This window comes from Lissotriton helveticus, chromosome 11 (genome assembly GCF_964261635.1).
Source record: "Lissotriton helveticus chromosome 11, aLisHel1.1, whole genome shotgun sequence".
NCBI lineage: Eukaryota > Metazoa > Chordata > Amphibia > Caudata > Salamandridae > Lissotriton > Lissotriton helveticus.
Window position 1 is genome coordinate 122228467 of NC_136072.1, and position 17250 is coordinate 122245716.

The following is a 17250-nucleotide window of genomic DNA, read 5'->3' on the forward strand; positions in this document are numbered from 1 at the left end:
GGTCCTGTCCTGTTCCGAATCTGGGTTTCCTGTCCTGTCCTGGGGTGTCCATTCTACATCTGCTGTCCTACTGAGGGTTATCGTTCCTTGAGGGTTTTCCTGTCCTTAACTGACCCGTGGCCAGGGTTGGTTTTCACACCAGTCTAGGTAAATATCGCTCTAAATTCTTAAACTGCACCTTTCTATTTTTCTGTCTTTGCTTCAATAAAGACATACCTTTGCAAGTGAATAATTTTCCATGCTTTCTCCTGCAAACCATTGCATTTCGTAAAGTCATTTGCATTTGATTACATAACGTGTTCCTATGTTACCCTACCTTTTAGAAATCATTTTCTGTATTGCAGTTTGCAACTTCCTGATATGGTCTTGGTTTTTCTCTCGTAAAACTGACTAAAGTAACTCAGATTTATAGCGTGTTCATCTTGCCCCTTATCTTAGTTTTCCTCTCACTTAACGGGTTCCCTGTCGCACTAGCATTTCTTTTGATAAAACTATATGACTGCCCTTTATTTGAATTTAAGATAAACTTTTCAAAACTTCCAGTTGTCCGTGGTCATTTCATAAAAGTAAAGTCATATGTGAAAAGTATATTTTGCTGCCTTTCCTTTTACAGCTAGCTCCCTGACCCATCGTGGTCATAGGTACCCATAACGGTGGATGGTAAGTTGGGTACACTGGAAATCATCGAAAGGGACCCACAATTATTGGTAGTAGATTGTGTGGTCATCTGATCAATGTATATGATAAAGTAAAGTATATGGGCCCGAAGCCAGAAGTGGCGAAATTATTGGTCGGGTGACCCGCGATCTCTAGCAGTAATTTTCTGGTAGCGCAGAGGATGGTTAGGGAATAGTTAAAGGTTAGGTAGGACTAGTTAGTCTAGCTAAAGTCGGATGCTGCTAGGTAGGAAGCCTTATCTGCTGCTATAAGAGAATAGGTACTTCAGGTGATCTGATCACTCACTTGGAATGCTTGTTTTGAAAAATTATGAAATATTTTAAAATTGTTGTTCTTGTTATTATACTGTTATATGTATTAATCCAGTCGTACGTAAAACGTCTTGCATGTTGTTAGGAATCCCCGGGGAATTGAATAGCGAGTGGTGAATAGAATCCGCTTGCTTTGAGGTCACTGGCCCAAGGAAAGTTAGTGTAGGTTAGGCAGAACTGGAAGCACTGACTAGGGTTTTTCTGAAGGTATGATTGAATAAATGATAGTGACGAGGTTCATTGGCAAAATTCCTACTGTGGCATAACCTAGTGAGGGTCGCACCGGAAGAGTAGCAGGTTCATCGGAGCTCGAGTGAAAGCAAAGGGGTTCGCTAGGGAAACTTTAGGCTTGGATATATCCCGGAAAAGGTGGATGAGTCTAGGGGAGTAACAGGTTCTCCAATGCTAGTGTGAAGAGTAGGCAGAAGAGATCTACTCGTAGTGAGTGAAAAGTAAATGGAAGTAGTTTACTTGCAGTAAAACAAATCTTTCCTGTCTAGACACTTGAGCACAGTGGCAAATGTGTATTCGTTGTTAAATAACCAAGCACTGAACACTTTAGAAAGAAAGAAAGTTTCCGTTACCTTGTGAAGGAGGGAGTCAGTCGCGAAGCGGCTCTGACGTCACTCCGTGCCGCGCTGGGATTGGTAGACACAGCGGGCTGCTAGCGTAGCTGGGATTGTAAAGGAGGGGCGAGCGCCGGAGCGTGGGAACTGTCTCACGAAGGGGCCGCGCACCCATTGGTCGAAAATATTTGAACTCGTGCATTTTATTGGCCGCACGAAAATAAAAGACGCATTCGGATTGGGAGTGACTTGTAAACAAAGCCGCTTGCAGGAATCGTATGTGGCACTCGTATACTCCGGAGACTAGACCCGATCCCAGATCTCTAGGGTTTGGAAGAGATCAGTGGAAGACTAATAGATACGACATTATGTACGGAACTAAGAGAAAGATATCTCTTGTAAATAAGGTGAAAAATTATTTCAAAAAGGACAAGCCGATTAAAACTAGAGAAGGTGTTGTCATACCGCAACCCAACACTCCCGCATCTTTCATGATGTTCGATAAAGGGTACAACACATGTATATGGTTGGAAAATTGGGTGAAATACACGAAAGATGACGGAGTATTGGCTTTTCCGTTAGATGGAACATTTAACAGCAGAATTCTATTTAATTTGAGAACCCGAATGAATGATTTACATCCCAGACCTAGATTAACGCAGTATGAAGCGCTAGAGGAATGGGAAATCGAGGCTTTCGAAAGGGATAAGCCACGGATGGACAAAGGGTTAACTAAATTTTATCCAAAGTTGAAGCAGGAAGCACGAGCTAAAAAGATGAAACAGTGGAGGCAGAATATGATAGTGGAGGGGTTGTTTCCCATGAGGCCAGCAGATGATCCTTCTGAGGGAAAGAAACGGTTGTAAAAATCTAAACATTGGGTACCCATTGGAGAGTCAGATGATGAATTATTAGATGACCTATGTACAAGAAGTCCGCCTCCTTATATTGAGGGACATCGACCTTCCAGTGCAGGAGATATTTCCTGAAGACTTCCTCCTCAGGAAGAAGTTAGGTCCGCAAGTGTAGGAGGGGGTTACCACATTCCTCCCTATACCGAGAGTCTAGGACCAGTGGATACAAGAAACATTTACCCCAGGATGTCAGCTAGTGGGGAGACAGGATATTCCCGTGAAGGAGATTTTTGTTCTCGACCTCCCTACGGAGGCGAGATGAGACCCTCAAGTTCAGGAATGCCGTTATTACAGTCACAGTATGAGGAAGAACGAAGATCCCTAGGTACAGGAAGTTTATTCCCAAGACCAAATTATGGTGAAGGACCCAGTGAGACTTATCCCACTGCCCCAAGTTATGCTCCCACACTAACCCCGCAGGTGTTACATGACCAATCCATAGAGAGATTACTAGAAGAAAAGGAGCGGGAGGTTCTAGCAAAACAGAGAGCTGAGATCGTTCAGAAAATGACCCAGTTAAATATCAGTCCTGAAGCATTGACAATCCCAGTAACAATCGGACCCGTAGTTTCATTATACGGGGATCGGCAGGAAAGTCCGAAACCTCCAGTTATTTCTCCCGTAATAGCACAACCCAGACCAGAACCCTTAATTGTAGATGAACAGACGAGTGAGGGTGAATCTGAAGTCTCACTGATGGATCTGCCCATTAGAAATACAGGGAAAAGAATGCAGAAAAGACATAATCCTTTCAATACGAGGGAGATTCAAATGTAATCGACTTCAGGTACTAGAAGTGTCACTTTGGTCACACCTGAGGAAATCGAAAGATGGAGTCAAGGATTAGAGAAACAAACTTCGCAAACAAAACCTTTAGACCTCTACAAACTGAGAATAGAAATAGAAGAATTAATGGCAGGAAACGTAGGATTAGACAGATTAAATACCTACTCTGAAGAAAAGCTGTTGTTTATGTGCAAAAGTCTTACCCGCAATGTCCGAGTACTTCATGAAAAATTGACAGATACTGCCGCTAGTATGGGAATAGACATTTCTAAATCGAAACCCTTGCAGAAGCCATACCGAGCAGAATTTTCAGACAAAGATTTGGAAAACCTGAATGTGTCAGGGAAAAAGGCACAGGTCAAGGAACTATTGACAGTATTGCAGAAATGGGGAGACGTGGAAAAATGGAAAGCCAGATGGGCTAGGAAGAAAGATGAGGCCAGGTCTAGGCAGGTAACTCTCGAATTCGCTCTAAGAGAAGCTGAAAAGCCAGAACAGTTATGCCCTATGCGTGAAGTACCAGGGGGAAAATATGTACATGTCCCATGGTCCCGTCAGGATATTGTGTCCTTCACAAATGACTTCCCAAAATTACGAGAAAAACCGGTCGACTGGTACCGGCAGGTAGAGAGATTCGTAAAAGTGCAGAAATGCCTATGGAAAGACCTGGATGGGTTCTTCGACATAGTGGTCCCTGTAGATCTGTGGACTGAGTGTAAAATAGCCATTGCCTGGCCTAGTGAGGAATACCCGAGAGATGACAAAACAGGGGAACCATCGAAGGAAGTGATGAGGAAGTATGAACAAGTAATTCAACATTTGAAAATAAAAGTACCTGCAAAGGAAACTGATTGGACTAAGATAGATAGAACCACGCAGGAAAGGGACGAGACTGTGCATTCCTTTTATGAAAGGCTGTTGCAGGTATTTAAAACATACAGTGGTATAGATAACATCAAGATGAAGGACATGACCCACTTCATTTACAGGTTTGTAAACGGTTTAAGACCCGAAATTTGTCAGTGGATAAAGGATAATAAAATCTGTTGCAATACCAAAAAGATAGATGAGGTCCTACGGTACGCAAAGTACTGTGAGGACGAAATGGCAGAAAAGAAAAAGGCCCTGAAGGAGAAGGTGATGTGGGCTCAAGTGAAGCTTGCAGAACAGCAAGAAAAGCAACTGAGTAAATTAAATAAAGTTACTCAGAACCAAGGTCCTGGGGGAGGGAATGGAGGAAAGCCCCGACCTAAAATGAGTAGGGAGGAAGCCAAAAAGAAATTTCCCTGCCATCAGTGCGGAGAAATTGGACATTGGCGAGACGAGTGTCCGTATTTACAAAATGATAATGCCCAAACACCTGATTTAATTCCACAGACGCAGAATGAAAAGCAAAGAAAGACCCAGCAGCAGGTAAAAACGATTCAAGTGCCACGAGCGCCAAAGCCTATATTTAAAGGGAAGTCACCACAGGGTGATGATGTAGAAGTCTGGGGAGGCAATGAGGATAGAAATACAGCAACTTCGCAGTATTTGTTGAACAACACCTTTTTCTGTGATGACCAATACTGACGGGGCCTGAGAGGGGAGGACGAGGAGTGCGTACTTGGCGCCTCTTTGCCGGTAGACCAGTCAGGGCCATACATTGAAGGAAAGGTTGATGGAAATGATGTCACCTTTCTATTGGACACTGGCGCTACCCGTTCTACTGTGAGAACAGTGGACGTTCCAAACCTACCCCTCTCGGGAGAAGCAATCCAAGTAGTAGGAGTATCTAATCAATTGATTAGTACACCTGTTACCGAACCCATGGAGATCTCAATTGGAAACTTTAAGCAAATGCACAGATTTGTTGTCTGTGATACCAGTCCGGTAAATTTGCTGGGACGTGATTTGCTGTGCAAAATGAATTGTACCATCTTTTGCACACCAAAGGGCGTCGAAATTCAAACCCCAGATGAAGACGGTATCTACAAGCTAATGTTAATTAGACCTGACTCAGAAATAAAACGACTGACTATACAGGACTTACCTGAAGAACTCCAGCAGACAGTGAAACCAGAAGTATGGGACTTTACAGGAAAGGATGTGGGATTAATGAAAAACGTAGACCCCATACAAATAGCCATGAAGGAAAACGCAGTATACCCGAATACCAAGCCTTACAGAATGAGTGCAGAAGTAAGAGCAGGTGTTGCCATTGAAATTCAGAAACTGCTAGAAGCAAACATCATACAGGAGGTAATGAGTAGCCCGTGTAATTCACCCATTATGGGCATCAAAAAGCCTAATGGCAAGTATCGAGTAGTGCAGGACCTGAGAAAGGTAAACAAGATAGTGGTCCCTTGCTGCCCTATTGTTCCGAACCCGGCAGTGATTCTGTATCAGATCCCCTGGGATGCTGAATGGTTCACTGTAATAGACCTATGTCATGCTTTCTTTTCGATCCCATTGCATCCAGATAGCAAATTTCTTTTCTCATTTGCTTTCAACAGTAACGTGTATGTCTGGAACAGGGTCCCCCAGGGGTACACAGAAAGCCCCTCTATCTTTAATCAGATCTTGAAAAAATGCCTTGAAACTTTAGTCTTACTTGGAAAATCTGTTTTGGTACAGTACATAGACGACCTATTGGTGGCGTCTAAAAGCCATAGGGATTGCGTGGTTGACACCATTGCCCTACTGAATCACCTGAGTGAAAAGGGACATAAAGTGGCCCCTGAGAAATTACAGTTCTGTTCGAAATCAGTGAAATATCTGGGACACCAGATAGAAAAAGGTATCAAAAAAGTCACCTCAGAGAGAGTCAGAATAATTCAAAATATGCAGTTACCCCGTACTCAGAAAGAAATCAGAATGTTCCTCGGAGTTGTAGGTTATTGCAGGCAATGGATTGTAGGATTTGCAGTTCTTGCAAAACCTTTGATACAAATGACAAAGAAAGGAGCAAAGGACCCAGTTGAATGGAATGACGAGAGCCTAACAGCTTTCACACAGTTGCGAAATTGCCTGTGTACAGCCCCTGCTCTGGGAATGCCTGACTACTCCAAGGAGTTTGGCTTATTCTGTGACACTCGTGACAATTGTGCATTGTCAGTCCTGACTCAGGAGCATGGGTTGACCAGAAGGCCTGTGGCATATTTTTCTGCCACTTTGGATCCAGTGGCTGCTGGACTACCTGGATGTCTGAAAGCAGTAGCTGCAACTTGCACCAGTTTAGAACAAAGTGAGTCTATCATTATGGGACATCCTGTAACTGTATATGTTCCACATGCAGTTGTGATCCTATTGACTCGTACAAAAACTCAGTATCTCACCCCTAGTCGGCTGACTAAATATGAGAGGATTCTCATGGGTGCTGCAAATATCGTTATTACCCGATGTAACATTTTAAACCCTGCCACTCTACTCCCTGACTCAATGGTAATGGAAGAGAAGGGAGATAATGAGCATGACTGCATTAACCTGACAGAGTTCAGTGCCAAATCTCGCCCAGACATTAAAGAAACTCCTTTGCCTGTGCATGATGTGGAATGGTTTGTGGATGGTTCCTGCCTAAGACATGAACTAGGAGGCCTAAGTGCTGCCTATGCTGTGGTCACGTTAGACAAAATTGAAGAAGCATCTTATCTATTTGGAGTAAAGTCTGCACAAATAGCCGAATTGATCGCTCTGATAAGAGCTTGCAAATTGGGAAAAGACAAAAAAGTAACAGTGTATACTGATAGTCAGTACTGTTACGGGGTTGTGCATGACTTTGGCCAATTATGGCTACAAAGAGAATTCCTGACTTCTTCAGGTACCCCCATTCGGAATGGAAAAGTTGTCCAAGACCTTTTAGAGGCAATCCAATTACCAAAAGAATTGGCAGTGGTCAAATGTGTTGCTCATAAGAAGGGCCTTGACCCTGTATCTTTGGGAAATGATTTCGCTGATCGGGTGGCAAAACAATGTGCTATGGATCGAATGAGAATAAATCCCAATCGGGGTGGGGTTGGAAACAGCTGCCAACTTAGAATGTTTGAAGAAGTTCCTACTTGGGATGAAGTGAGAGAATGGCAGCATGTGACGCCCTGGGAAGAGAAAGAGAAATGGAAAGAACAAGGTTGTAAACCGAGACGTGAGGATGGTGTCATGGTGGGCCCAAATGGTATGCCTGTGTTACCAAGATACCTGCTTGCCCCAATGGCTCGATTGATACATGAGGGATCACACATTGGGAGGGACGCCATGGTTCTGGTATTTCAACAGACTTGGTACAACAAGAAATTCAGGAAGGTAGCAGAGTCCCTTTGCCAGAGGTGCTTGACATGTCAGCAGTTCAACGCTGGCAAGAAAACAGAAGTTGAACTGATGAAAATTGGGAGATCAGGGGGTCCCTTTGTGAGAATACAAATTGATTTCATTACCATGCCACGATGTGAGGGGAAAAGATATGTCCTTGTCATTGTCTGCTTATTTTCAAAATGGGTGGAAGCTTACCCTGCCACACAGAATGACGCCATAACAGTAGCTAAGCTCCTACTAAAAGAGTTGATACCTAGATTCGGGGTTCCAGTATTTATTGACTCAGATAGAGGTACTCATTTTCAGAATGAAATTTTGGCCCAGCTTTGTACAGCATTTGGCATCACACAAAAGCTGCACTGTGCATATCATCCAGAGGCTTCTGGAGTGGTAGAACAAATAAATGGCACTATAAAAATTAGATTGGCAAAAATATGTGATTCTACCGGCTTGAACTGGATAAAAGCCTTGCCTCTTGTTCTGATGGGACTCAGAAGCATTCCAGATCGAAGAACAGGCCTGAGCCCCCATGAAATATTGATGGGAAGAGTGATGAGACAAGCATGGGTACCAGGATACAAACTGTTAAGCATTTCTGATGATTTGGTACTTGAATACTGCAAGCAACTGGGTGACCAAGTGCGTTCTATCTCTCGCCAGATTGGGGCAGATGCCGTCGCCAACCCGACAACTCCAGTTCACAAATTGGTTCCTGGTGACTGGGTTAAGATAAAGAAGCATACTCGTTCAAGTTGCCTTGCGCCAAGGTGGGGGAAAAAGCGCCAAGTAATCCTGGTAACAACGACAGCAGTGAAGTGTGCAGGCGTTCCCAAGTGGATCCATGCCAGCCATACAAAGAAGGTGATACCAGACGAGGAGCCTGGAGCTGAAGGTCGTCCCGCTGAGGGTCTACAGACGTTGGTCCTGAAGTAGCTGATATCAGACGGCCGAGCACCAGTCCCGTTGGGGGTCCTTTAGGCGTTGGTCCAGAGGCAGCCGATGACGTATGGCCAAGCACCAGTACTGCCGAGGAGCCCACAGACGTTGGTCCGAAAGTAGCTGATGACGAGCTGCAGAGGATTTGGCCAGAAGATTGGATACCCATAGTCGATCTTACTGGAGATCCACTGAGAACAAGAGAGCGAATAAGGGAAGACAGAGAGTGGAATAGAGAGGACAAGCAAGGCACAGGCGAAGACCCTCAGATCATTGAGATTCACATCAAAACTGAGGACGAAGAAGAAGGTCAGACAGGGACAGAACAAGTGATCGATACTCCTCCACAGACTCCTGATATCGAAAAGGGACAGACTAGACATAGTGTAATAGTTCGAGCAGAAGAAAATCAAGGGATCGAAGTGCTCGAGCAGGATCAGGCAGAACTAGAAGAACGTGTTCAGGACACGGAAACAGAGACATTCGAAAGCAAAAATCAAAACTCACCTGAACAAGGTCAGCTTAGCAACCAGGCAGAAGAAATAGATACAAGACCTGGGACTAGTCAGACAGAAAGGGAGAAGACAGAAATTGAAGTGCCACAAACAAGTGAAAATAAAAGAACATTAGAGGAAAGCCAAATAACAGTGCCAGCTAAAAGACTCAAGAAAAAGAAGCACATTGAGCCAAGGTATATTAAAAGACTAAGATTAAGAATAAAAACAGTCCAAGAGAAACTTGCAGACATAAGAAGAAGTCCCCGAATTGCAGAAATACCTGAAGATAGCTCCAAGAGAAGGAGTGAAAGAATAAAAAGACAAAACGAAAAATACAAGGATCCAGAGTGGACCTACTTAATCTTGGAAAACTTTGAGGATCTTGATATTACTGACGAAAGCGACGGAGAACGGATTACTGATTACTCTGCAGAGGAAGAGGAAGAACCTCCGTGAAATTGCTCAGCAATAAAAAAATACCTGGAAAGAGCTGCAAAGAGGGGTTAAAATTTCCTTCTGAGCCAAAATGTCTGATACAAACGTGGGGGTAGACCTAGCCGCAGTTGTTGCAAAACATGCTGCAAAGTGTGTATATGTAGTATAGTTATAGTAATATTAATTTGGATAGGATTAACAGTTTTCATTCCCTTTATGGTTAGCAAAAATACTAATATTGACCCTACTCAGATTACCGACACTGAAGAACTGACAACACGAAGTGTAGAAAGACGTGAGAAAGCACTCAGACAGACAAAACGTGACTTAGAAGCATCAGATGAGGAAGGACTACATTACCACGGAGTTAGAAACAAGACACACTTAAATGTTTTCGCAAATGTGTTAGTGCATTACGTAGAAACTATGGAAATAGAAGATTGCTATGTCTGCATGAAGCTGCCTACTTCTGTGGCTGAAGGCGTGACTTATCATCACCTACCTCTGACCTATGGAATTTCCTGTAGTATTTTAGCAAGCTTATTTTACAAAAGAGGACCGTTACAGTACTATTATTCTAATAATGACGTTATCTTTTCTGAACTTCCCATTCGTGGAAATCTGAATCCTGTACATACCAAAAGTGACGTAATACGATATATGGGAGACTATTTTCTGACTATAGGCAATATAGACATAGCTGAAGCACACAGAGATAACTTGACCTGTACATTACATGAACAGGAAAAGGTATTTTTAAACATGGCAGAGAAAAGAAGGGAGAGTTTCCAAAGAAAGGCTAATGACAAAAGGCAGAAAACACCTAAATGGGCTGAAAACATGGAAAGCACCTCAAATGGCAGGGCAGGGCCTGCTTTGTTGCTGGATTTCGAGAAGAAAGGGAAACTCTGTCTTCATCGCGAGAAGACTAGTTATTATAATAACATTTTTATTGGTTCCAGTCAATGTGAACATAATTACAAGGTAATTGGAGGTTGGGGATTCAAAAATGGGTCAGAGCCTGTGTTTCCTGGAATTTATTATATATGTGGAGACAAGGCTTATTTCAAATTGCCGGCTCACTGGTATGGAAGCTGCTACTTTGGCATTGTTTTCCCGAGAATATACCATGTGAATGAAATTGCTGGAAGCAGTGAAAACACTAATGGCTTAGTGCGTAGCAAAAGAGAAAGCGTAGGTGAAATAATGGGTAGTATTTTTAGTGCACTGATACCTGGAGTGGGAGTGGTTCTGAACACTCACAGAATTTGCAAATTGTCCACAATAGTGGATGTGCTGTCTACTGACACAGCTCATGGATTTCTGCTGGTCAATACCGAAATGGTTGCGATCAGATCAATGGTTTTGCAGAACAGACTTGCTCTTGACACCTTATTAGCAAAAGAGGGCGGAGTCTGCCGGATGTTAAAGGCGCAACATTGTTTCACTTACATTCCAGACAAGAGCGTACAGCTCAAAAGTTATGTGAAAAACATTACTAATTTGGAAAAGGAACTCAAACCACTCGAGGTTGACAGTGCCTGGAAGAGACTGGTTGATGGTCTCTCCAATATAGGTCATTGGTTTGCTAGATTAGGTAAAAGCTTATTGTTAAAGGTACTGATGCCAATTGGAGTGATAGGTCTTATCCTATTTCTCATATTCGTCTGTTGCAAATGTCGAAAGCATACTAGGAAATACCAAGTGAATGCAAGAGGAGTGAAACGGAGTGCGGATGAGCTTAAATTGGAAGAAATGAATAATCAGATTTATAAAAAGGTGAAAAATTCTCACACTACCAAAACTGAGAAAGAGAAGCTGAATCGCTTGTTGGAAGAGATAGAAATGTACAAGGTGTGAAAGAAAGTTGGCATCTGGTTCCATTTTTTGTGATGATAGTAAATATCATCAAAGAGGGGATTGATAGAGCAAGATTTCGCATCGCGACTTGCTCGATTCATGAACCTCGAAACCATTGTAACCTCGTAACGAATTGTATGTTTTACTAATATCTTTTATTTTCGATACATATATATATGATAGAGAAGCTTGCCTATGTGTTTTACTAATACGATTAATCTGTGTTTTAAAAATGGCCGCTGCTTGACTTTCCTCTTCTGCGCATGCGTCAGTCACACTCACGTGACTACACTTAGAGATAGTTTTGGAGGGAAAGGGTGCGCATGCGTAACAGCCACAAGATGGCGCACATTTGTATTAACGTGCTGAAGCTTTGTGCTGCTGCTCTTGTGAAATTATTCGTTGCACTTATCACTAATGCATAGTATATTTTTATAATGATGAAGCTAAAGTACGACATCATGACATGAAGTACATTCATTTATTTTTATGTACTAATTTGTTTTCGCTTGCTTTTCATGTATCCTCGGCAATTGAGGGGTGATGGGGCTGGGGAGTCCATCTTGGAGGGCCCGTCTACGCAGAATCAATCCATGGTGCGGCGGCATTGAAACCAAGACAAAGAAGGTCGATGCCAGAGCCTGCCTGGGAATATGCACCTTCACCCAGCAAGAGCATCATGATTGTATTCTAATTGTTTCAAATTGTATTCTTCCCATTGTATTCTGTGCGACTTCTCGTGGGAACCCTAATCTTGCTAGGCGGCACCTTAACATGCAAATTAGGCCTTAGAATAGTCTGTTCTGATTGGTGTGTTAACCAAATCCTACCTTAGGACCAATCGAAATTTGGGGATTCTGACACTTTGCAACATTGGGGGGTGGTACACTGACCCAAAAGAGTATATCTAGCCTAGGTTTAGCTAGAGAAATTGTCCGACTTGTCTGAATAGCTGACCTGTCACTGACCCAACGCACTCAATAGGTGACTTGATACAGAGGTGCTGCGGAGCTCTCTGTCCGAAATTTGACCATAGACTCTGAAGGTTTTACTGAACCTTAAGTGCTGGCGGAGCACTTTGCTGGGGAATTCGCTGACCCAATCGGGGTCCTGACTGATAGCTGCAGAGAGGGTGGAGCGCAGGCGTTGCTTCCGAACTGCGGGTGCTGGTCGTATCCTGGTGGTCCTGTCCTGATCCGAATCTGGGTTTCCTGTCCTGTCCTGGGGTGTCCATTCTACATCTGCTGTCCTACTGAGGGTTATCGTTCCTTGAGGGTTTTCCTGTCCTTAACTGACCCGTGGCCAGGGTTGGTTTTCACACCAGTCTAGGTAAATATCGCTCTAAATTCTTAAACTGCACCTTTCTATTTTTCTGTCTTTGCTTCAATAAAGACATACCTTTGCAAGTGAATAATTTTCCATGCTTTCTCCTGCAAACCATTGCATTTCGTAAAGTCATTTGCATTTGATTACATAACGTGTTCCTATGTTACCCTACCTTTTAGAAATCATTTTCTGTATTGCAGTTTGCAACTTCCTGATATGGTCTTGGTTTTTCTCTCGTAAAACTGACTAAAGTAACTCAGATTTATAGCGTGTTCATCTTGCCCCTTATCTTAGTTTTCCTCTCACTTAGCGGGTTCCCTGTCGCACTAGCATTTCTTTTGATAAAACTATATGACTGCCCTTTATTTGAATTTAAGATAAACTTTTCAAAACTTCCAGTTGTCCGTGGTCATTTCATAAAAGTAAAGTCATATGTGAAAAGTATATTTTGCTGCCTTTCCTTTTACAGCTAGCTCCCTGACCCATCGTGGTCATAGGTACCCATAACGGTGGATGGTAAGTTGGGTACACTGGAAATCATCGAAAGGGACCCACAATTATTGGTAGTAGATTGTGTGGTCATCTGATCAATGTATATGATAAAGTAAAGTATATGGGCCCGAAGCCAGAAGTGGCGAAATTATTGGTCGGGTGGCCCGCGATCTCTAGCAACATCATCCACGTGACAATCACATACACCTTTTCATACACTATTACAATTTTTCATCTCTCTTTGTAAAATACAGAGTATCATATTTAAATCCATTGTCACAGCAATACAAGTATCTAAAAATCCACTCAGTGATTCATAGATGTATACACACATCTAATCACTTACCTATGGATTCACTCATACATGCTGTCAATGAACAATAGAACACTATCAAAAATACTTATACATCTATATCGACATTAAACAACAGAACGCATCCTATTCACATATGAAGTCATCCTACTCACTTATGCAAACAATGGATCATACTTACATATTTACTTAGCAAAACACTTATACAAACACTTCTTCTATTCATTTAGATAGTAAGTCATACTTAGTGAATTATAAAATCATTATTACAAGTAGACAGTTATCCATACAGTCACTCACACAATCATTGTGTCTTTTGTATACTTATTTATATACAACAACTGACACATAAACTGCCTTTTATTTTTCTAGTTTGTTGGACCTGTACCATTGAGAAATATATTTGCTCATCACCACACCCATAAAGATATTCACTCACCCAAACAACTGTTAGAACATGTAGTTTTAACTTCATATATCTACTGAATCAACTATTCACACATCTTTGGACAGTCACACACCCCCCACCGAACCACACACACTTTCACACTCTCATACAAATACTCAGTTAAATAATCAATAACTAATATAGACTTTCACATAGCTAGTAACCAACTGTAGAATAAGTTTACACAACAACTGACAAAGTGATACAGATATTCACACAGTTTAGTCACTATCCACTATATTTAGTGAGACGTTATAAATTGGTCAAGTAAACAGTCAATTACACTGCTACTAAATCCTCCATCCAAATATTTATTTATATATATCCACTTATTCTTCAATGCAAATTGCTATATATATAATGCATATTTAAATAACGAAGCAAACCACATTCACTGGATGATGTCATCAGTGATGTCATCAGTGATGTCATTTGAGATGTCATCAGTGATGTCACTGACCATGTCATGAATGATCTAATATGTGACATCATCAGCAGTGGATTGCGGGTGCGAGAAATATAGTTAGTACAACTAACTATATAGGAGCAATTTCAATGGTTTTGTATGAGTAAAATGTCCAGCTAACTATAACACCACTAAAACTTATAGTTTTTTGAGTGAATTTCAAAGGTTTTTTAAAAGCTAATTCCTAACTATATAACTCCTGAAACCTATGTTTTTTCAGTGAATATATATATATATATATATATATATATATATATATATATATATATATATATATATATATATATATATATGTTTTCTCAAATCAATCAAACTATGAAGAAATGAAAGAGGGTGCTGACACCTATAAGGAAAGCTTTCCTCTTCCCTTCCAGCAAAACTAACTGTTCTTTTTAGGGAAAAGCAGTAAATTCACCGGTAATGTTGTATCATATTTGGGGAGTGAAGTCAGTTTCAGAATTACTGAAGAAATGATGAAAAGAGCACCAAGTACAATCGAAAACGCTAAAGGTGGAAGAAATGTAGAAATTGGACACAAAAGGAAGATGTCCTTGGTCTGGAGGTATCTGACTTTATACGTGAAGGTTGATAACCAAGGGTCACTTTTATGTATGTTACAGCCCTTCAGGGCTTAGGCTATGGGTCAGAGAAAGGTAATGTGTCAGAAAAATATTACTGAGGCTTGTGTAGCTGTTATTCACTGAATCTCAGAGCTTAGATTAGAGGTCAGTAGATGGCTGGAAACATGTACTGAGGAAGGCATTAGTAAAAACAGAAGGCTAGCTTGTCTTGAATGCCATGGGTGGCACAATCAAAAGACAATTCATAATGTTCAATCTTTTGGGTAATGTACATGTCCAAGTAATATGCAGTGCATAATTTGTGCCAATGGTTTCAGGTGGTATTTTGGCTGGCAGTTAAAGCTGGACTCTTCCCTCCAGCCCCTTCAGGTTTTCTAGTTGCAGGGGGAATCCCCAGGAATTCCCAGACTAGTTTCTGGAATTCCTCTTGCAAGACCTGGTAAACCCTGGACCGGAGTGTTCTGCATGTCAGCAATATTTGCTCATTCTCAGCTCTCTTGTCTAGCCTTTAAATGGGATTTCTGTGTCACACTGGCTGAGTGGGAACCCAGGCCTGGCAAGACTTACCTGTCTGAGACGCCTGACTCACCCCAGGGAGACCCAATAATCAGCACTGGCTTTGGAGTCAAAACCCAAACTCGTGGTTTGGTGCGGAACCTTGGGGATTAGCACAACACACTTAAATCCTACTAACACGCATGGTCCTCATACCAGGAAGTGCTACCCGGAGGAAGTAGCTGAAGGCCAATAACTAGGAATACCACAAAAGAGCATTAAAAAATAAAAAGTAGTTAGACAAAGTATTGTGCAACCCTGGCTTTTGGCACCACTGGAGGCAGATTTTTTTAAAAAAAAACAACTTTGTGGCCCTGCAGTTATTTTTTTATTTTATTTTTTTACAAATTAAGGGGCCTATTACGATTGCGTTTTTTCCGCATCCTCCGGGCCGGCGGAAGCCACCGCCGGCCCGGAGGATGCGGAAAAACCGCAGTGGACCCACCAAAGCCCCACCACCACATCAGGTTGGCTTACAACCGCAGTGGAAAAGCTCTAATATGGTGGCGGTGTCTCTCAGACACCGCCAGCCATATTAGGATGGGCTTTAAAAACTGCTTTTCCGCAGCGGGATTTCTGCCTTGGAAAAGCATGTGGAACTTCACTGCGGGGGCCCGTTGCGGGCCCCCTGGGTGAAGGGGGGGTCGGGGGTGCACTGCATTTGTATGCAGAAATCGGCAGGCACCGCACGGTGCCTGCCGCTTTCTGCATACAAATGCAATGTATGCATTTTTACCATTGCGGCGGGTGCAGCTTGAAGCCGCACCTGCCGCAATGGTAAAAATAGAGGATGTGACCGCCAGGGTGGCGGTCACATCCTAATTGGACAGGAGGGAACTCCGCAGGCCATGCGGAGGTTCCCTCCTCCTCTATGGTCGCGGACGGACTCAAGTCCGTCCGCGATCATAATGGGCCACTTAGTACTGGCAATACAGATAATGTGACCTGTGGCAAAATTAATAAACATATATCCTTCAAAAAAGGAGGCTATGAAAATCAAAAATATTTCTGGTTTAGCTGATACCAGATGACCCCCCAAGTAGGCAAATTAGGCAAGAATACATGCTTATGGGTATTGCTGATTCACTGAGCTGAACATGTTTTATAGTGTAAACTGGCATCATGCCACTTTGTTCCAGCTCAGCTTCCAATGAACTAGGTTACATGGATTCACACTTCCCTCAGACAAAGCTGTCATTGGACGTGGCAGCTTCACTGCCATAACCAAAGTGGAATATGTTCAGTAAGGAAACAAGCCAGGCATCTGAAGCAAATGAGTGGAGCTATGCAACAGTGAAAATGGGTTAATGCTCACTGACATTTTGTTCTATCCACTGGGAGGTATTCATATAGCTGAATGTTAATTGTACCTAATGGACATCATGTTGAACAACTCTCATTCTAATTAATAAAAGGCTGTAGCTTGAAGTCCTCACATCTCATTATCAGATGTATCTTCCTTTAAACATTGATGCCACAGGGGCCTCATCATTCAATTTATGCACACATTAGGAAGCAGGATGCTTTTTCTCCTGCTCCCTGCTGTCAGCATCAATAATTCAGGTCTATGAATAAAGAAGAGCATTTTAGTCTGAAGTGCTCTAAATTAATAGAGCTGGTTAATAAACACAGTGGAAACAGACGCAACCTGTGCTACTTCTGGGCACCTGGGATTTGGTGGTTCAGTGGAGTAAAAATTCAGTCCATTAAGAACATACTGATTTGAGCAAGTAAGACATACATTGGGCTGCTCATAGCTTGTCAAAATAAACCATCCAATAAAATGATTATTGTGGACT